General features: G+C 41.7%; 1 protein-coding gene across 3 annotated transcripts in view; it reads left to right on the forward strand.

Annotated features, from left to right (window-relative positions):
* The first annotated feature begins 2,806 nt into the window (after window positions 1-2,806).
* Window positions 2,807-22,095, forward strand: part of INSC (INSC spindle orientation adaptor protein) — a 155,457-nt gene continuing 136,168 nt past the window's right edge. Inside the window, exons 1-2 of one of the 3 annotated variants that reach the window (XM_083713069.1) lie at window positions 2,856-2,908; window positions 6,232-6,282. The gene's annotated coding sequence lies outside the window, so the exon portion shown is untranslated. Of the gene's footprint in view, window positions 2,909-6,103; window positions 6,283-22,095 lie in introns of those variants that run through there. The other 2 variants (XM_083713070.1, XM_083713068.1) reach the window with 2 other exon arrangements.

Raw genomic sequence — 22,095 nt, forward strand, 5'->3', positions numbered from 1 at the left:
AAAGGAGAAGCTATCAGCAGAATCTAATGTGTGATGTTGACAGCAAATAATGCCAGACTAAACAGTGTATTGTTTTATTGAATAATTCATTTGCTTCTAAATTATGCAGTAATGGCTAGGAAATAAGTTCTGTTGAATACACTTGATGGCAACAGTAATGCAACACAAAATATTCTGATTGCATTAGATCTCTACCTGTTCCCAAGCGCACTTACATGCAGCAATTATTAGACTAGAAATTGAGAGGGCTTGTCTTTAATTTTATTCATTATAATGTGCTTTGTTTGAAAAGCACTTCAGAAATAATAATATATCATTATTACCACATGAACAGCAGGGCTGTCATGCGATTAAAGAAACAGTAACTGATCAAACATACTAGTTTCATTGTTTGACCAATTAATCTATCAAATCTACATAATTTTGAATAACACAGTGCTTCTGAAGCATTAAAATGTATCTTTAGACGAGACACACTTGCACACATACTTTATATGCTGACTTTCAGGGTGTGAAAAAAGAGCAGAAAGAGCACAAACACAAGATAACATAACTGGGTTAGTGCATATCTCTTGCACAGACCCCTTGCAAGTCTTTGGATATCACCCTTCATTTTAAAACAATATATAGTTCAGCCTGTTCTGCCAAGGCTCAGCAGAGGTAGCAGCAGCAGTTGGAACACCTCTTGTGCATCTGCACAGAGAGGGAGGCTGTCATTAGCAGTCCTGCTTTATAGGGTTTGTAAAAAGGTTAGGTTGGCAACTTGCTTTTTTACAGACCTCTGCTGCTGTGCCTTTGACAACAGCTTGATCTTTACACATAGATCAATAGATCAGCTTAGATAATGCTGAAAAGTCACTGGAGCAGGCCAATCCTTGGTCAGCTTGCAATCCTAGAGAAATTTTTTTTAAAATGAATTGCCCCAAGGGGCTATGAACAATATAAGAAATCGTTCCCCAGAGGATGCTCGTAAAATGATCCTATTCACAAGCTAAGGAGATAATGAAACCTTTTCTTCATGATACATGCCTGGTGCCCTCAGAGCTATCCTGAGAATAATTACAGGGTTTGCTGAGTGAAGAGTTCATTATATCTTTGAGCAGATGGATGGACCCCGGAACCTTAATATTCTGCACAACATTCATACTGAGACACATGTCTAGACTTATGAGAAGCCCTTGGAGGCATTATCAGTAACTCAGACAAATAAATATGAGCATGATCACCAGTAACAATGCCTTCTTTTTACAAGTCAAAGGAAAGAGCCTGAAAGAAAGCTCATTCGTGTTATAGCTACTTCCATTCCCCCATCCCCCAACTGTTGCACTTGAAACCATAGAGCAGTCAGTGTAGTTTCTGGGTGCGGGAGAAGTGAAACAAACTACTGGGTGAGATCCCATGGCCAGAAATACTCAAAGAGAAGGGTGTTCATGATGGATGGGAGTTTCTCAAAGGAGAGATATTGAAGGCACAAAGGCAAACAATTCCAGAAAGGAAGAAAAGTGGGAGGCATCTAAAGAAACTGTGGTGGCTGCATATGGAGCTTTCTAATTTAAAAGGGGCATGTATAAGAAATGGAAGAAAGGGCAAATCACAATGGGAGAGTATAAATGAGCAGCCACTACTTGCAGGGAGAAGGCCAGCTCAGAATGAGCTGAGGCTTGCAAGAGAGGTTACAAATAATAATAAAAGGTTCTTTGGCTATGTTCAAAGCAAGAGGAAGAACAAGGAAGTGGTAGGTCCCCTGTGTGGAGAAGGTGGAGACATAATATTGAGTGACAGAGAGATGGTGGAACTACTTCAACACCTACTTTGCCTCTATTTTCTCCCAAAAGGGAAACAGTGCTTAACCTGATGATAATAGAATGAATGATGCAGGGAAGGAGCTGCAGCCCGGGGCAGGGAAAGAGGTTGTTAGGGAACACCTAGGTCCTCAAGCCTTACCAACAGAAACTCATCCAACATAAGACTATCTGAAGAAGAAGTGGTATCTGAAGAAGTGTGCATGCACACGAAAGCTCATACCAAGAACTGACTTAGTTGGTCTTTAAGGTGCTACTGGAAGGAATTTTTTTTGTTTTGACTATGGCAGACCAACACGGCTACCTATCTGTAACTGGAACATAAGACTAGGCAGTGTTCTGGACACCCCTTGAGATTCAACAGCTGTAACAGTGGAGTCACAGCAAAATACTATAGGTTCTGCCCCTCCTTCCTGCCAGATGGAAAAAGACCCTGCATTGCCCAGAAAAGTTCTGCTGGACGGCACAATAAGGATGCAACGGAGCCAGCAAAGTAGGCCACTATGTAGGCTCTCCTCGTGAAATTTCCCATTCTGTCTGTAGGATCCCTTCAGGGAATAGTTCTGTGAAAAAGAGATCAAGAATCAATCTGTTGCTGCACAGATCTTTCTTTCTTTCTTTCTTTCTTTCTTTCTTTCTTTCTTTCTTTCTTTCTTTGGCAGGTCCAGTCCCTGTTTCCAGCTTCTAGAAAAGACTTCTTTGAAATCAGTTTAATTCAAGTCAGGACACCTGTTCTTCTTCCATGTACTCCTCACTCACTCACTCACTCACTCACTCACTCACTCTTATTGTTTGCCTTGATCCTTAAGGCCTTTCTGCCAAGTCTCTTTTAATGAATCTGAGCATGCGGGAGTAGATGGAAGAAGATGTCCTTTGCTTTCTGCCTAGGGTGACTGTTTCTTTAAATAAACTTCTAGTAAATGCTCCCATCCAGGAAAGAGCAGAAGTTTGCAGGAAAGCCACGTGAGGGGAGGAGAAAGAGGAGACAAAGAATAGATCCAAGTGGTTACAAAAGGGATTGCAGTGGTGATTTATTCCTCCAGGCTAGTTTAGAGAAAATCTAACTGAGCAGTTTGTTCTTCAGAAATCTAAGAAAGTGAGAAACTGTAAGTATATAGAGTTTTTCAAAAGATGAAATTTTAAGCAGCAGGGTCAGCCGTGTAGTCTACTCTGTCATTGCTGGGATCTTGCAACGAATCCTTCTGTTCTCTGAGAAATAGAGAGACTTCAGCCAAAACCTGTAATTTACCAGACTAACATCCTGTAGAGAGATAGTTTAGTTTTTAAGGGACAATTACTAAGCTAAGAAAAGAAAATGCTGTTTGATGCATTCGTATTGGCTTGCTTAATTATATATACCGTTCACTTTTCTTAAGCGTAGGTTTTTCTTGCTTTTAGGGGGAAAAAACAACATTGGGTGTGCCCTGTCTGCATTTCATGTTGGAAGCATAGAATTTCCACATGTGGGATCATTTACTTCTTTCAAAAGCAGCAAAAAACAAACGTAGTTTTGAATCCAATTGAAAATAAATCTTGTTCCAGATAAAGAAACAGAGGCACACCTTTCCAGCGCAGAGAGTTGAGTGTGCATCTCAGTTTCTTGTGGCTTCCTCGCATGCATATTTTTGGGATATTTCCTGTGTGGGTTTCCCATTATGCTGTTTTCTTGGGCATCAAGAAAGATATGCAAAGATCTGAGCTGAGAAATAAAGAGGGGGAAAAGTATTGGGGAGGGAAAACTCTGCTGTCTGAAAAAGATATGATCTCTTTTGATGACAATTCTTTTCAACGGACAATGTTCTCTTTAGTGCCGCTAGTCTAGTGAGATACATGCAGTGCAAATTGTGATCATATCCCAAGGCTGCCTTTTCAGACTTCTCAAATGGTGGGCAATGAGAGGATATTAATGGGGGCTAAACTATATATATTGGAGGAGTATGAAGGAACAGTGGAAGCAGTGGCTGCATATGGCTTGCTTTGGGTTGCCTGGTGGCATAACCCAAGTATTTACTGAATATGGAGTAAATATGGTATGTACATTTGTTTTTGCAGATGCTTAAACATTTCCCTGCTCACTTAGGCTGAACTTAGAACTGGCCTGATTTCGTCCACGAAGAAACTGGAATAACTTGGATGGATTGTACAAATTAACGGGCGATAAGGCGAGCCAGGGACGTGGGTGGCACTGTGGTGTAAAACCACTGAGCCTTGGGCTTGCCAATAGAAAGGTCGGCAGTTCGAATCCCCACGACAGGGTGAGCTCCTATTGCTTGGTTCCTTCTCCTGCCAACCTAGCAGTTCGAAAGCGCGTCAAAGTGCAAGTAGATAAATAGGTACCGCTCTTGCGGGAAAGTAAACGGCATTTCCGTGTGCTGCTCTGGTTTATCAAGAAGCAGCTTAGTCATGCTGACCACATGACCCGGAAAAACTGTCTGCGGACAAACGTCGGCTCCCTCGGCCAGTAAAGCGAGATGAGTGCCGTAACCCCAGAGTTGTTTGCGACTGGACTTAACTGTCAGGGGTCCTTTACCTTTACCTTTTTTCAAGACTAGCCACAATGGCTATATTTTGTCTACACTGTCAGAGGTAGTCAGCCTCTGAATACTAGTTGCTGATACTCACAAGTATGGAGAATGCTGTTGCACTCAAGTCTTGCTTGCAGGCTTCCCATAGTTATCTGGTAGGCTCCTGTGAGAACAGGGGGCTGGACTCAATGGGCCATTGGCCTATTCCAGCAGGGAGGTAGAATAGCACTAAGGAGTAACAATGCAAGCAACGTCCCCTAGCAGAAAAGCAACCAAGCAGACCAAGTAGACTCCAGAGAGGAACGAGAATAAAAGAGACTAGTTTAAAAGAACAAATAGAAACAAAAGGTGTTGTGGGTTTTTTTTTTGGGGGGGGGGGGTTTAGGATAGCGATCAGAAGGCAGCCCTTTTTAGGGAAGCTTTTAATGTTTAATAGACTATTGTATTTTCATATTCTGTTGGAAGCCGCCCAGAGTGGCTGGGGAAACCCAGCCAGATGGGCGGGGTATAAATAATAAATATTATTATTATTATTTATTAAAATGGGAACCATCCCTGGAAAAACAGAGAAACTTAGATGATAGGTTACCCTGCTTTGCTCGTGACCTGGTTTCTCGCCTTCTAAGTGCCCAAGTGCCTGCTTCCATGCTTTAAGGAAGGGATGGGGAACCTGTGGTCTTGCCGATGTTATTGGACTTCAACTCCTGCCATCACTGACCATTGGTCATGCCGGTTGGGTCTGATGGGAATTGGAGTCCAGCAACATCTATACACTGCTTTCAAAAGCTCCCAGTTGGATGGCTCAGTTGGTTGGAGCGTGGTGCTGAGAATGCCAAGGTTGCAGGTTTGATCCCCATATGGGACAGCTGCATATTCCTGCACTGCAGGGGGTTGGACTAGATGATCCTCAGGTCCCTTTCCGACTCGATGGTTCTAGGAATTAACTCCTCTGTCAATCCTGCTGCTGCTGTGCTGAGGAAGAAAGCACCTGGAGGCCGACTGTGTGTGACATGTAGACATGCTCTCCCAGCAAACCATGAGCAGTAGTCAAGAGCAGAAGCAAGGGAAGAGTGAACTGGGAACTTTTCAGCAGGGTGTGACAGCATGCTGCTTGTTCACATAACGATACATTTGGAGAAGACTATTGACGGTGCAAACCTATACATATCTACTCAGAAATAAGTCCCATTGTGTCCAGTGAAACTCCTTAGAAGGTGGGTCTAGTGCCAAAAGATGTGCTTTAGTTATCGTAAGTGATTGAGCAAAGTAAGATTTGCTTTTGAAGGAAACACCTGTGACATTCTCCAGATGGTAAATGTATTTGTGCTATGTCTTTTTTTAAATATAAAAAGTCCAAAATTTCATTTCAGGGGGAAAAAAGAATCTTGACAGTTTTTAAACATTTTTGTGATTAAACTGCATTTACAGATTTTTCCTGTATAGTGCATCTGGCATTTTTATTTGTGTGTGATGCTTCCTCCATTACAGGCCCCTGGGAAAAAAAGCATCTATGTTTATCTTGCTCTTTGAATGTGCTCAGCTCCTTTTCTCTGGGCTAGTTTAACCTCACCAGGGCCTTTAATTATGCTTCTCCTCCTCCAGCTGACCACCATAAAACTTCAAGCCCTTGCCACAAATCTGTAAAAATGTTTCTACTGCAATGGGAGACAAAAATAGAATAATTCCATGTCTTTTTGGATAGATGCCTAGTTGAAACTATGCAGTGTTTGACTGACAGAAGGCTGTAGTCTTTGCTGAAAAGTGGGTTTCCCTTCTTCAATGCACTGCATTTAGTTTTTAAGAGTATACAAGCAAGGGAAGGAAGAGAGGATTTATACTGGTTAGCCTCTGATGTTGACTGTTCCTTTTGTCTAACTTTCTGTGACTTATCATCATTCGGTCAGATTTTCTTCTTGACTTCCCCATATTCTTGGAGCACATCGTCATATGAACGAGTGAGTATTTACTTCTTTGGTTTTGAGTGGAGTGACTATCTTAGTTCCTTAAAGTTGTTATTTTATATGCAGCTGGATAGAATATCAAATACCAGTAGTGATCTTGGCACTAAAATTGTTCACTCTCTAACAGTTGTCATAAAAACAGACCTCTCAATTGTTCTTTAGATCATTTCAATGATAACTCTGCTTTATATGCAAGCAAGCAGCAGAAAGAAGCATGGAAAATAGTTATGAAAAAGTTTTGAATGTGCATTCCCTGGAGTCTTCTACTTTACAGCGATTCCGTTTACTTTCTGCATCTGCCTGCGTTTTAGCCAGAAATTGTATGCATAAGAAGAATTACAAAACTAGTTGGTAAATGAAGATAACAAAGAAGAAAAAAAAAGATATTCACTGGTGAGTTATAGAATGAAAAATGAAAACAAAAGAATATTACAGTGATGCATCAACATTCACAGTCTTCTAATGTGCCTGTGAGACTGCATCAATGCCCACCAGGATATCAATCCTTCTGGTAAATTTGCTTCATTTTACCGAATAAGTTTAGTTAATTCTGACAATCTTTTCCAAATGCTGTTGAGCATTATGTCCTGTCTATCTTTGTATATATGGTCATGAGGTTTCTTAAAACTTTTGTAGGCGATTTATCTATACAGTACTGATGTTTTCATATATGGTTGCTTCTTCATTTATTTCGGTGTAATGTTACTGGAAAGAAAACAACCACATTCCATTGTTGAGGGGGAAAGTTTTTTGAAGTTGTATATATGCCATATTCCAGAAGCTGCTGGCGTTTTATGATTTAAACAAGCAGGGGATTCCTTGAATGAATCAGAAGAGTAGTACTGATTATTCGTGTGAAAGAGAAAAAGGGTAATGAGTTCAGTCCTATACACATTAATAGGAATCAAGATTGTGTCTCCGCTTTGAAGTTGCAATTGCAGAATGGTGACTATGGCCCAGAGCAGGGATGAGTTACCTGTGACTCTCGAGATGTTATTGGACTTCAACTTCCAGCAGCCCCAGCCAGCATGACCAAGGCTCAGGAGTGATGGGAGTTGTAGTCCAGCAACCGCTGGAAACTCACAGGTTCCCCACAGCTGGCCTAAAGGGAGCAAAGGGAAAGGACAGAGTGAAGCAGCTGCATCTACCACCAGAAACTTGCCAGGGGAGCGGGCAGTAATTGAGATGCTGAGGAAAAGATGTACGTCTGCCACATAGCCTGCTCTGCACTCCTTAAGTTATCCTAATGTCCTCAGAGGACACTGTGTTGTTGCTAGTACTGAAGGAAAAGCCAAGTTCCAGTTTGGTTGCTCGAGTAGAAGAATGCCGTTCTTCTCATGTGGCGAAATGTCTGGCTCCCAAACATGCTTCCCTCTCACCCCTGTTAGTTTTCAGAGGGCCCTCCCCTTTCTCTGTCATCTTAAAGAAGTAAACAAGCCGTGTGTGTATGGGGTGTGTATATTTGTGAAGAGTGTGTGTGTCAGGGTATTTTTTGTACTGTTAATACTTTAATACTATGTCTTACTGCTATTAATAGGCCTAATAATCCTTACTACTATTAATGGGTCATTCAGGTATTGCAAATGGGTCATTTGTAACAGGTGGTGTGTTTTTTGCTTATTGGATTTTCTGTGGAATGGGTCAATCTGAATTAAAATGGGACAGTGGGGGAGACTGGCATTTAGATGCTGACAACATGGTGTTGATGCTGCAAAAAAGTGTATATGCATGAGGAGCACCTATCGCGCAATAGGCTCCAGTAGTTTGTGACAGGGAGGGATGAGCAGTTTGTGCGTGTGTTAAAGATGGTTGAAAATGAGACATGGTTGTGTAGAAAAGTTATTAGAAATAACACAAAACACCCACATCTATAAATTTTTGTGGAGCTCTCTTTGTAATATCTACAGCGGTGCTATATCTTTCCAGTTCTTTATTCCTTAGCCAAGTTTAGCAGCAAACCAGATGCCAAGAGTGGCATGAGGAGCCCTTTGAATCTACATGTGGGCCATATATAACTACCATTCCTTTGAGGAATTCTTAGCAGATAAAAAGTTAGCTAGACCAAGTTTGGATATAACACTAGGGCAAGCAAACATATGCTCGGGTCACTGGAGAGATCGTGGCTGCTTTTACCACCTCTGCTCCTACTACAACTTCATGTGGCTGTGATCCAAGTCATGGTTTATGTATGAACTCATGGTTTATCTTGCTCCAGGCTCAAATGTAATGCCAAACCATGGCTTTATCTCACAGCAATGTGGCAGCAGTAGGATTGGAGAAGGTGCAAAACAGCCACGATCTTCTCGCTGGGAAGCTCCATGTCTGGGAATTCATGTTAAGTAATGGTTTGACTGAGTGTTGCATGTGATCTGGGCCAGTGACTTTACTTGGTTTGCCTAGAGACCATCAGTAAACACTACCATACTTTCAAATACCTCTATTTCTTCCTTATTACAATTTCTTTAGAGCTGTTCAGATAATTTATACATAGCATAACTTCTCAGTATGAATAAGTTGTAAATGTGTCTCTCAGTGAGATGAGTGCCGCACCTCATAGTCACCTTTGACTGAACCTTCTAGGGGTCCTTTACCTACCTTACCTTTTTTACCTATGTGAATTAGGAATGTGTGTGGGGGGGTGGGGAGGAGAGTTCAATCTTGTTTGTGTTTTAACAAGAAACTACATAATCCACACTTCTCAAACCTGTGTGTGAATTATAAGACAGACCCTTCACAATTTGCACAAATTCTGCAGAACATTTCTCCAGCTAGGTAATGTGTACAAAAATCTATACACATGGATAAAATTGAAATATATAGAAAAATAAAAAAATGTCCAGTAGCACCTTAGAGACCAACAATTTTAATTTTTTTATATATATTTTGACTGCGTCAGACCAACACGGCTACCTACCTGAAACTAGAAACATGGATAAAATGTATATTAGCAAAAAGAGCATACAAATACGTAAGAACATAAGAAGAGCTTGCTGAATCAGGCTGATATCCCATCTAATCCAGCATGCTGTTCTCTTAGTGGCCAACCAGATGACTCTGGGAAACCCACAAGCAGGATCCAAGCACAAGAGCACACACCTCTGTAGTTTTCAGCAACTGGTATTCAAAGCATTACTGCCTGTAATTGAGGAGGCAGAGCATAGCCATCATGGCTCATAGCCACTGCTAGCCTTCTCCTCCATGATCTACTATAACTCCATGTGTGATATTAGGCAGAATTGCTCCGCGAAAAAGTGTATAGGCAAAATTGCAGGAGACTATAAATAGCAGGAGAAATTTGCACTGAAATGCTGATGACTTTTCATGAGGACTTGCTTAAAAAAATAATAATCACCAGCTGATGTGGAAATGTGGAGAAAAATAATTGATTGGGAAAATGAGAAGCAGAGACAAACCACAACCAACAGATTTGCCCATGCTTATTGTGCATGCACTGGGACTCCCTTGACATTGGCCCTTAATCCTATAAGCGCTCCTCCTCTTCAAGAAAACAAGTCTTATCCAATGTGACTTGTATACACACACCTCCTTTGCTGTCTTCTACTCACCTGGTTTTGCCTTCGACTGCAGGCCACCACCCATCCACCTGCACCCACTATTAGCACAGCACTGGATTTTACCCAAGGTCTTTTACCAGTTCCCCAAGCTGAAGTTTCAAGTAAAGCTCCCCTGACACTGACATAAACAAGATGGCTTGCTGAAGACCTCTCTTCCGAAGTAGAAAGGTGCAAGGCTATATGGAGTCCACCAAAGACTTCATCAGGGCTTTAGTGTTTTAAACCAGGGATGGGGAACTTGTAGTCCTCTTTCGAGATACCGGTGGACTTCAGCTAACATCAGCCCCAGTCAACATGCCCAGTGACCAGGAACAATGGGAGTTGTAGGACAGCAACACCTGGAGGACCAGCTGCTTTAAACCTTTTCATTCCCAGGACTGATGCATTCTGCCTTTGCATTGTGCAAGAATCCTATGCACATTTAGCAGGCAATGAACTCCATTCAACACCTTTTTGTTATTCACTTAAGAGTGAGTGGTACTAACACATCTACTTCAGTATAAAATCCAGATGCTGAAATTAACAACTCCGATCCTCGTATACTTGTCATGACCTAGAAACCATCATGACTTTAGTGTGCATCTATCATGAGTGCCTAATTTAATTTGTTACTAGACAGCTCAAATTTAAATGAGAAATAATCACTGTATTGTTTTGGAGTGCCTAGAGAATAGGTTGCAAAAGAATAGAAATGAATCATGGTGTAAAATCTAAATATGGCAGTAAACAAAAAAAATCCTAATGGAGTCTTTGGTGTTGAATTGTGTGGAGAGTTTTGTTGTTGGTAACAAAAGTGAAATTGAGATTTGAGCTGAAAACATTCCATTGTATGTTTCCATGGCAACATATGGCGACCTGTACAATAACAAGCCATGGGCATTGATTGATACAGCCTGTCCTCTGTTCAGGAAAACTGTTCCCTCATTCCTTATAATTATGGAAAGAAACAAAGAGTGATACATAAATGAGAAAAGTCACAGAGAGCTTGGCTTGCTGTCTGCCCTAAGTGAAGACCATGTCTTTACAGAGCTCTTGTTCATATGATACTTAGGGAATTTGTGTGGTAATGGAACAGTGGTGATGCAATGCAGGGATGGGGAACTTTAACTTCCAGCAGTGCTAGTGGTCAGGGCTGATGGCAGTTGGGGTCCAGCAACACCTGAAGGGCCACAGGTTCCCAGGCTTTGATATAATGAGGTATGAGCTAGTCTTCAAAGAATAGCTAGTCCACAAAGGACCCATGAGCAATTCCTTCCCTCTCTTTCAGAGAGATACCACATGAACAGGCCTCCACATTATCAGACACTTGTCTGAAGGTCGCCAGTCATGGCTGGCCCACCTATGAGGCAAAGTGAGGTCACCACCTCACGCGGCAGAAACCTCAGGGGCGGCCGATCCCAATGTAGATATTTACACCCCCCCCAATGTAGATCTTCATTCACCCCTTCTCTGGCAGGGAGGGAGGCACCATTTTGTAGTTCACCTCAGATGTCAAAATGTCTTGGGCTGGCTCTGCCCCGGTCATATGTTTTCACTTGCAGGGTACATTGGTACATTGGATTGGAGAGTGCCAGTTCTCCACCACATAGAAGCCTCAGGTCAGATATGAATATTGATGTGAACTGAAGGTAAGAAGACATATGAAAGCCTAGGGAGGTGGGACCTGGGAAGGCTTGTGGGGAAAGTTCTCTCCATTTCTCCCCAAGGAATAAAAAAATAATAAGAGAAAAACCAAGAATCTGTGGAATGAAGTGAAAAAACTATGAAGCATTTTATTTTTTGGAATGACTTACTTTTAAAGGCAAATTTTTACTCAAAATGTATAGTATTATGTAAGATAATCTACAGCAATAAAGAATGGTAAGTGGTGTGTACATTGTGGGTAGACTTAATGCAACACTTAAATTCTTGGAACTTTGAAGTGTCAGGCATAGCTCTAATGGCTTTAGCCCAAACGTAGCAGAGTTTTCCTGCACAGCGAAGAAGCTAGTTGAGGTGGAATGACTAGTCATCTAGACTCAGAATAACTATTTACAGGATTTATTAAAAGGAAAAAAAAAAAAAACCAGCAGAGTTTCTGCATACAAAACAAAGCAAAAATGAATCCTTTCTTTCTCTCTCTCTCTCTTAACCATACAAAGCACTTCTACTCCTAACACACCCACCTAACACAAACTGTGCTAGCATTCCTAGATAACAGAGTTGAGTGCTGGTCGTTAACCAATCAGAGTAAGTAGCTTCTAGGTCAAGCAGACCTTGGCTTTCTTCCAAGAGTAAATTGACACTGCCTTGAGTTAATTGTGTGAAGCCAGAATCTGTAAGTTTTCATGAGAATCAATTAACAAAAACTGAACACCCCCTCACAGATTCTGCTGGACAATTAACATCAAATAACACCTATGTAAGAGATTATTTTTCCAGCAAACCTAAACCCTTGCACATTTGCTTGTTCTTTATCTTTGCCAATGGTTTAGTTAATACATCTGCTACATTTTCTTCACTTGATACATAAGTACATGTGATTATATTGTCTTGTACACAGCAACGTACATTTTGGTATTTTACAGAGATATGTTTGGAACGTGATTTGAAACCCTCTGTTTTACTTAAGGTGATACAAGCCTGATTATCAATGTAAACTTGTACTGGTTCTCCACAATTTACATTTAAATCTGCTAACAAATGCTTGAAATAAATCACCTCATTGCACAATTCACTCAATGCGGCGTACTCGGATTCCGTTGATGACACACTTACAACGTCTTGCTTACGTGACCGCCAGCTGATTAAAGCTCCACCGACCATTATGACTAGTCCTGTGACAGATTTTCTATCTGGCAAATTTCCCCAGTCACTATCACAGAAGCAACTCAACATTTCATCCTCTGAAGAATTTAATTGTAACATATAGCCAGTTGTCTGTTTGAGGTATCTCAGAACTTGTTTTACCCCTTTCCAGGCATTTAGTGTGGGTTTTGAGACCAATCTACTCAATATGCCTACTGCATAGCTAATATCAGGTCTGGACCACTGTGCTAGATACAATAAACTTCCAATTACAGAATGATATACATCAGGATGTTCAAATTCAGGACTCTCATCTATATGAAGTGTTTTTATGAAACCTGGATCCATAGGCACCACTGCCCCTTTGCAATCCTGCATCCTGTATGTAGTCAGTAGTTGTTTAACTTTGTTCTGCTGACTAATTAGGCAGCTGCCATCTTGGGCCCAGCACACTTCCAACCCTAGATATGTCCTAACCGGGCCTAAGTCTTTCACTTTGAACTTACTGGACAATTGCTTGGCAAACCTTTTAGTTTGTTTATCTGTTTTGCAAGCATACAATACATCATCTACATAAATCAGACAAAACTCTTGATCACTGCCTGTACCACGTACATAAACACAATTGTCAGCTGTACTCTGCTTGAAACCAAATGACACTAAGACCTTATGGAAACATTTGTTCCAAGATCTTGCCGCCTGTTTGAGACCATATAGAGCTTTGTTTAATTTCAATACTCTATTGGAACCTGTCTCATAACCAGGCGGTTCGGCTAGATACAGGTCTTCTGATATTGATGCATGTAAATATGCAGTCTGGATATCAAAATGGTTTAACAGGAGTTTTCTCTTTGCTCCAAGCGTTAGAATCAGCCTTACACTGTCCCCCTTAGCAGTAGGGGAAAAAGTCTCGTCATAATCTTTTCCAGGCCTCTGAGAGTATCCTTGAGCCACTAAACGAGCTTTGTATTTGTACTCTCCTGTCACCAGAGGTTTAAGTTTGTACACCCACCTGCAGCCTACAATCTTTGCCCCCTCAGGTGCTGCTACTGGTGTAAAGACCTTATGCTCATTCAGAGAGGACATCTCTTCCTCCGTTGCCTGTTTCCAGAGCTCTGCCTCCTCTTTTGGTAACTTTAACACCTCCTGAAAACTCTTGGGCTCTGCAATTACACTAAACACATTTGCAGTATCTGGAGAAAAACGCACCGGAGGCACTCCTTTGTTTTGTCTTTTAGACCTTCTGGGAGAAAATTTTTCTTCTGACCCACTTTCCTCCTCAGAACTACGACCTCTCTTTTGTTGCTTAGCAACTGGTCTCTGGCTAATTCCACTTTCTTGAGAGCTCTTATCTGAACTTTCCTCCTCCTCAGACTCTGATTCTCTATGTTTACCTTCAGAGTCATGAAGCTCCTGGGAAGGTTCAAACCAAACCTCAGTATTGGCATGTAGTCTCTCCCAGCCACTATGTTCACAAAAACTGGCATTCCTGGAGATCACAATGCCATTTGTCCCTTCAGCAAAGCGGAAACCTTTTCCCAGCTCCTGGTAACCCACAAACACTAACTGTTTGGTCTTAGGATCTCCCTTCTTTCTCATTTGTTTTGGAATTAATACCCAGGCTTTTGATCCAAACACATGCAAATGGTCAATTTTGGGTTTTTTCTGAAACAATTTAAAGTACGGAGTTGTACCTATTGTTTGATGAAAGAGCCTATTTTGGAGATAACACGCGGTGAGCATGCTCTCCCCCCAATAAGACATGGGCAAATCAGCATCATCAAGCATGGCAAACATCATATTTTGTAAAGATCTGTGTTTTCGCTCTGCAACGCCATTCTCCTCTGGGGAAAAAACGTTCGTTTTTCTATGCCCAATGCCACGCTTTTGTAACCAATCTCTAAAAGCATTTGACATAAATTCGCCACCTCTGTCCGTCTGAATCCTTCTGAGTTTAAGGGACAGAAATCTTTCCACAGATGCCACCCAGCCTTTAAACTTAGTGAACACGTCACCCTTATTCTTCATGGGAAAAACCCAAGAGTAACGTGTGGCGTCATCCACAATTGTTAATGAAAAACGCGATCCACCCCTGCTTACAGGAAATGGACCAATTACGTCCATGTGAACCAGTTGTAGCGGTGACTCACTAACTCTGTCACTTCTGGGGTAAGAGACTCTGTGGGTTTTAACCTTTTTACAGACATTACAATCAAGGTACTTGTTACAACTCTTTAAATTACCCCCATCAGCCAATTCAGACATTTTTAGTACACTTTTCCAGCAAGCATGCCCCATTTTCCTATGCAATAAGTGCACACAGTTGTCATGTATAGCTTTGTTATTCACTGCAGGCTGAGATTTACTGACTACTGCTGCAACTTGAGATCCTGCTTTAAGCCAAAACAAGCCTCCCTCTGACTTAGCAGTGCCTAAAATCTCACCAGCCTTCTTAATAATGCAACTGTCTCCTTCAAAATACACTTTAAACCCAGCTTTTAGCAAACAATCTACAGACATCAGATTGCTCCTTAATGAAGGCACATAAAGTACATTTTGCAGGCATTCACGAAGACAAGGAACAAAAACTGCACCCCCCGAAATCACTTCGGAAGTACTTCCGTCTGCTAGGGCCACCTGGCTGCGCTGTGCTGAGTTCTTGGAAACAAACAATTCATCTGAATTTACGATGTGCCGAGACGTGCCCGAATCGACCACCCAGACAGTTTGTTTCTCATCAGCAATCTTGACCTCGGCGGTCACCAGCTGAGCAGACTGTTTTCGTTTGAAGAATTTCTTTTTTCGCTGCTGCTGCTGCTGCTGATCTCGTCTCTGCTCTTGCACCGGCCACTGAGACTTGACCAACTCTGGACATTGTCGTTTTAGATGCGCTGAAGACCCACATCGGAAACAACGCCTAACAGCAAACGCTGACTCCTCACCGGTACGCTGCTTTTGCTTCACCTCTGGCACGGCATGAGAACTCCTTCCAAACCGCCCGCCTGTAGAAGCCTCTGCAGCAAACGATCTTTCTTGCCTCTTCTGCCATTCTTCAATCAAACGCCCAGTAACATAACTGACTGATAAATCACTTTCCTGTATGCCTTCTAGAGACAAAACTAAATTATCCCAGCTTTCCGGGAGAGAACTCAAAATAATAGCCACCTTCTCCTGCTGGTCTAACACACAGTCTCTTTCCTGTAGCGCAGCAAACTTTAACTGTAAACTGTGTAGGTGTTCCTGCATTGTAACCCCAGGCTGCAACGTTGCCTTGTACAATGCCTTGCGAATGAACAGCTTGGAAACCGCTGTCTCACGCACATGGAGTTCCTTAAGTGCTTGCCACACACCTCTAGCTGTCTTGATTCCCCTCACATACGGCAACTGGGAATCTTCCAGCCCCAAGACAATTGTGGCCCTTGCTCTTTGGTCTTTATCGAGGTCTTCATCATCAGGCTTCGCAGGAAACTTACTCACCACTTGCCAGAGACGATCCCTCTGCAGCACTGCCTGCATGCGTTCCGACCACAGCAAGTAAGTGGAGTCATTCAGACGCTCAAAAGCCATCTGAACTGGTTGTGAGGCCATCTTGAGAGCGATGTCCCTGGAACCCGGAACCGGCTACTCACGACCACCGAGAGAGAAAACAGGAACCACAGCACCCAGCACTCACACGCTGCAACTGTTGTCTTTGTGTCCACTGCGTCACCAGCTCACAACAGTCAGGAACCAGCCAGTGTCCATCTGCTGCACCAACAGGAACAACAACTTCTGGAACTACTGGAACCAACACCGTTGATGCTGACACCACCACAACTCAGGCTGGCAGCACAATGCCCATAACCTCTTGGAACTTTGAAGTGTCAGGCATAGCTCTAATGGCTTTAGCCCAAACGTAGCAGAGTTTTCCTGCACAGCGAAGAAGCTAGTTGAGGTGGAATGACTAGTCAGCTAGACTCAGAATAACTATTTACAGGATTTATTAAAAGGAAAAAAAAAAACCAGCAGAGTTTCTGCATACAAAACAAAGCAAAAATGAATCCTTTCTTTCTCTCTCTCTCTCTCTCTTAACCATACAAAGCACTTCTACTCCTAACACACCCACCTAACACAAACTGTGCTAGCATTCCTAGATAACAGAGTTGAGTGCTGGTCGTTAACCAATCAGAGTAAGTAGCTTCTAGGTCAAGCAGACCTTGGCTTTCTTCCAAGAGTAAATTGACACTGCCTTGAGTTAATTGTGTGAAGCCAGAATCTGTAAGTTTTCATGAGAATCAATTAACAAAAACTGAACATAAATTCCCTAAACAACAGAAGAGCATGCTGCTCCACACTTTCTAGGCATGGGTCTGAGTGGTTTTGCCTTTGTCCTGCTGCTTTCTCCTGGAAAATCTGCTCTTTGGCACTAAATCAGAACAAATGGCAATCTGCAGAAAACCCAGTTGCTGTTTGTTCTAATTCAGTGCTAAACCGTTGGGTTTTCCCAGGGAAAAGTGCAGAGCGAAAGGAAGTGTGGATCAGCCCTGAATTGCCTTTGCTATTTCACAGCCCATTCACCTAGTGATCCTTTTACAGTTCCTTTTTTGTTCTAATGACCCTGAACAATTTGGTGTCAGCAGCTAGCTACTTGCTTGTGAATTACGGCTTGCCTGCTTTGAGTGACCTTTGCTCTAGATTCCACAAGAAGCAAGCATCCTTCATCGGCTGTCTTTTCTGACCTGACCCTTCCCTTCTGGTTGACCCTTTCACTTCTCCCCTCAAATTACTGTGGCACAGACACACTGCGACAGACTGGAAAGCAAGCGGATTATTGATCTGCCGTGCCAGAGGATAGAAAGGTGAGCCATTCCCAGCCATGCTTACCTGTGAAGACGTTCTACTGTAATAGCACAATCTAGTTAGTGCCTCGATGAGTGACAACATGTACCGTATCCTGGGCTTGACCACTGAAAGGATGTTAGTAACAAAATAATTTAATAAAACCTAAAGCTCGCTCCCATAGGGATGTGGGTGACACTGTGGGTTAAACCACAGAGCCTAGGACTTGCCGATCAGAAGGTCGGTGGTTCGAATCCCCGTGACGGGGTGAGCTCCCGTTGCTCGGTCCCTGCTCCTGCCAACCTAGCAGTTTGAAAGCACGTCAAAGGGCAAGTAGATAAATAGGTACTGCTCCAGTGGGAAGGTAAATGGTGTTTCTGTGTGCTGTTCTGGTTCGCCAGAAGCGGCTTAGTCATGCTGGCCACATGACAGAAGCTCGGCCAATAAAGCGAGATGAGCGCCGCAACCCCAGAGTCGGTCACGACAGGACCTAATGGTCAGGGGTCCCTTTACCTTTACCTTTAAAGCTCGCTCCCACAGGAGACAGTGAGAGCCACCAACTTGGGTTGACTTTAAAAAAGGATTTGACAAATTCAGTAGATACTAGCCACAATGGCTATTTTCCATCTCCATTGTCAGAGGCATCATACCTCTGAATCCCAGTTTCTGGGTCTTGTAGGCGGGCAGAGTGCTGTTGGGTTCATGCCCAGCTTACTGGCATCTGGTTGGTCACTGTGGGAAGAGGATGCTGGGCTAGATCCAGCATGCTCTCCTTGTAGCCTTATGTTCTTACATGTCTACTTAGATATGAAGCTTACTGTCATGGATAAAGCATTGTAGCCTAAATTTTATAAATATGCCCGTCATGGCATATTTGCTAGGTGATAAGCAGTGAGGTCTCCCAAAGATCTGTTCATAAATGAATTGGAATCAGGAGTGGGGTGCCCAAGTTTGCAGGGGATATAATAGTATTCAGGGTGATGAAAACCCAAGCAGTCTGAGAAGGTCTCCAAACTGTGTGAATAGGAAAGAATGAAAGAAAAATGGCAAAAAAGATGTTTAACCCCCGTTTCAACAAAAGATAACAAACATATCCCTTATTTCTTCTTATAAACCACTTTCAAAATTTAGGAAGGGGTAAAACCACAAGATGTAATCTTGCAAAAGCTTATGTGGTTTGCAATGTGTGCCTTCAGATGAGCACATAATAAATTTGTACAAAACAGCTAAAAACTGGGAAAGGAATCAATAAGAACCACTGATGTTTTCCCTTTAGAAGCCCATCAAACAAAAGGATGAGCGTGTGTGGCTTGGTTTAACCACTTTCTCTCTCTTTCCTGCCTGCCGTCTTTTAATTCCTTCGTTTCTCTGACCTGCACCTTTTGTGACTGGCTCACTGGAATCCTCCAGGGAGGATCAGTATCGGGTCTAATAAGCTTGCTGTTACTTTACACCAACTGCAAAATAAATGTTTCATCTGTTAAATTGGCAAATAGAAAATGTCCCCCCCCCTAGAAGAACGAGGACAATAGATAAGTATTTTTTGCTTTGATGCGACTGAGAGCAGATAAAATGGATTCAAAGCTATGGACGTAAGTGTCTTCAGTGAACACTGACTTATATAAGACTTCTCATTCTTTATTTAGCTGTTTGCACTGAAATGTGATCAGATGAACACTGCATGGTCCACTTGAAATGCCTGTTGCGGGCTGTGAAATTCTTAGAGCTATAAGACCTTGACTGCAGCACATAAGAAGCTTGCTGTAAATTCAAGTCCTGGGGGTGGAAATAGCCTGTTATGAACAATGCAAGAACATGTAACTCCAGACTGTTTGTTCATTTAGGTCTCGGTTCTTCTCTTTGTTAGTTTGGGGCTCAGTACTGCTATTGAATGCATTGTTTTTAACTGGCAACAGTGCCGGCAGACATTAGGGGTTTCTGTTTGGGTTTCTGTTTATTTCTTATTTTTTAATGTGCTTCATACATCTGAATACATTTCACTGGTTTCACCTAGTTAAACATTCTTTTTCAGGATTATAAAGTATAAAAGGAAGCTCTTTCATGGTATAAACAGGAGGGGCAAAGTGATATATTTTAAAATAAATGGCCAAAAAGGCAGGCTGTCCCAAGACCATTTCATGTCAATACTTTCCTTATACCTTAATAATCAGAGACATAGGTGCTTCTGAGAAACAATTGCATATGATTTAAAACACGAAGGGTGTGTGTGTGTGTGTGTGTGTGTGTGTGTGGAGGTGTAGTCTTCCACCCACCCTCTCTGATTTGGTACAGGATTTAAAATAAAATTTGTGAAAATTTGATTAAGGTTTTAATGGGAATATAATAAAACACAACCTTCTGAATTTGTCAATAAGCTACCAAACCATGCAAATAGGCTAGATTAGGGAGATATGGTAGAGATAGTATGAATATAGTCTTGCACATCAGTGGGACTTCATTACATCTATGAACAGAGTCAGCTGATTCTTTGCAGCTAGGCTAGGACATGGAAAGCCGCCTTGTATTGAGTTGGACAATGGTCCACCTTCTGCATACAAATTATTTGCTCTACCATTGAGCTGTGGCTGCTCTTGAAAAGAGCCCATGGGATGCATGTTGACCATCCTGGATACAAAAAAAGTACATACTGTGATCTGGAGAAAAAATAAGGAATGCAATATACAATTATGGATCAATTTTCTGTACCTTTTCTTCAACAATTAAGCCCTTTGGTTAAATCTGTTCTGGATTAAGGTTAAATTTAGTTTTTAACTAGAAGAATCCAATCTAACCTTGGCTGCTTGGGAAGTCAACATATCTTTGGAATGCTTTAGTAAATTTGATTTGATTATATTATGTTGATTTGACAATTAACTGTATCTAGATGCAATTCTTCTTATGATGATTAACTTCAGGCAAAAGGAGTCAGCAGAATGCTAGTTCTGATGGATTCTGGAACACATTAAATGAAAAAGTGGCTCAATTCATAATAGGCATGCGAGTCTCTGCAAGGTAGTTTATTCATTTCCTTAATACACTATGCAATAGATCTCTTTTGCATTGATAACTGTAGCATCAAAGCAATTTCTTTCAAGATATTCAGAAACATTAAATGTAATAGAAACACTGGTGAAATAAATTCAAAGTTTATATATTTTACCGATTCTAGCATTCAATGTTTAAGTATCATACTTGTTCTAGCAAAATGAAACATATAATTGATGTCTAGGTTTGTAAGATGTGTAAGTCTAACTAAAGAGCCAGGTATCCATTATGTGGAGGAAGTGATTGGTATGGCAATATGATGGGAGTTGTAGAGTGCAAGCTTTGCATGTGAAAATGTCCTAGGTACAATTACTGACATCTCCAGATAAGGCTGGGGAAGAGCCCACTATGAAACCTCAAAGAACCAACATCAGTAAGTGCATAGTACTGTACAAATGGTCTGACTCTGTCCTATGACCACTTCCTATGTTCCTAAGTCATCCAGGAGAAGCATCAGCTGCCAGTACTTGCTCCCTGACTAGCAGGTATGCTTCTAGAATTCATTTCTTCTAATCATAAGAGCTTTGGCCCATCAAGTCCAGCATCCTGTTCTCACAGTGGCCAATCAGATGCTTCTGGATTATTTTCCTTTCTCCACAAATCTCTTGTTAAAAGCCAGGTTCATAAACTGTGTGGCAAAGTAACAGCCTACAGAGTTAAAATAATGTAAATATTAGCCCATGCATTGATGTCCTATTTAGCAAAGGTAGACTCCAGCCAATTGCATTTGAAAATAGAAACACTGGATTTCTTTAATCTATATTCATGGCGGCGGCAGTGGCAGTGGCAGTGGCGGGATGAAGCAATTGACACTATATAAATAGATTGTTCTGCATCTTTGTGGATTTGAGCATCCGTTTATGTAATCACATAGATGAAAGCGGTTCTATGAGGACACAACACTTTCTAGTTTTAAACGCCGCAAAACTATTTTCCACCTCAGATCCACTCTTCAATTATCTGGGACTAAAGATGCATTGAAATAAGTGAGAATAAGATATCCTGCTCTTCCGTTCAAACCTAATACGATATTTTTTTTTTTTGGAAAAGATTAAAGTTCAGGGCTCTAAAATAAAAAAATAAATAAACCACCTCGCGTTCTTAACAATGCAAATGAGGAACTGTGACATCTGCAGCCTAGATGAAAATTCTGTTAAAAGGCAAGTGCTGAAGGGGGCTTTGTCTGTGCTCTTCCTCACTAGACATACATCCACCTGGGTAATTGGTACATTTTTTTGTTCTCTTTTCCTCTCTCCATTCCCGCAAGTAGAGATTCTCTAAGTAGAACTCAGATTCTCATTAGCCTTGTTCATGTGTTATGCTTCCGTGATGCCAGTCGTGTGAGGGAGGAATCTAGGATTGCGCCTGCAGCCCCCGGGTTTTGTCTGTCAAGTTCTGCACACCTTCCGGTGGAAAAGCAGGTCAATTTCAGTCACTCATTTTTCCAATATTACCCTCAGTTCTCCAAACTTCCACAGCTGTTTGCAATTTTATTTGTTAAAAAACCAACAGTAATGGAAATTCTGCATTGTTGTATGTAAATCTCTTAATATACACATCTTTGTAAAGCAATTTCCCCATA

This window comes from Podarcis gaigeae (genome assembly GCF_964106915.1).
Source record: "Podarcis gaigeae genome assembly, chromosome: 1".
NCBI lineage: Eukaryota > Metazoa > Chordata > Lepidosauria > Squamata > Lacertidae > Podarcis > Podarcis gaigeae.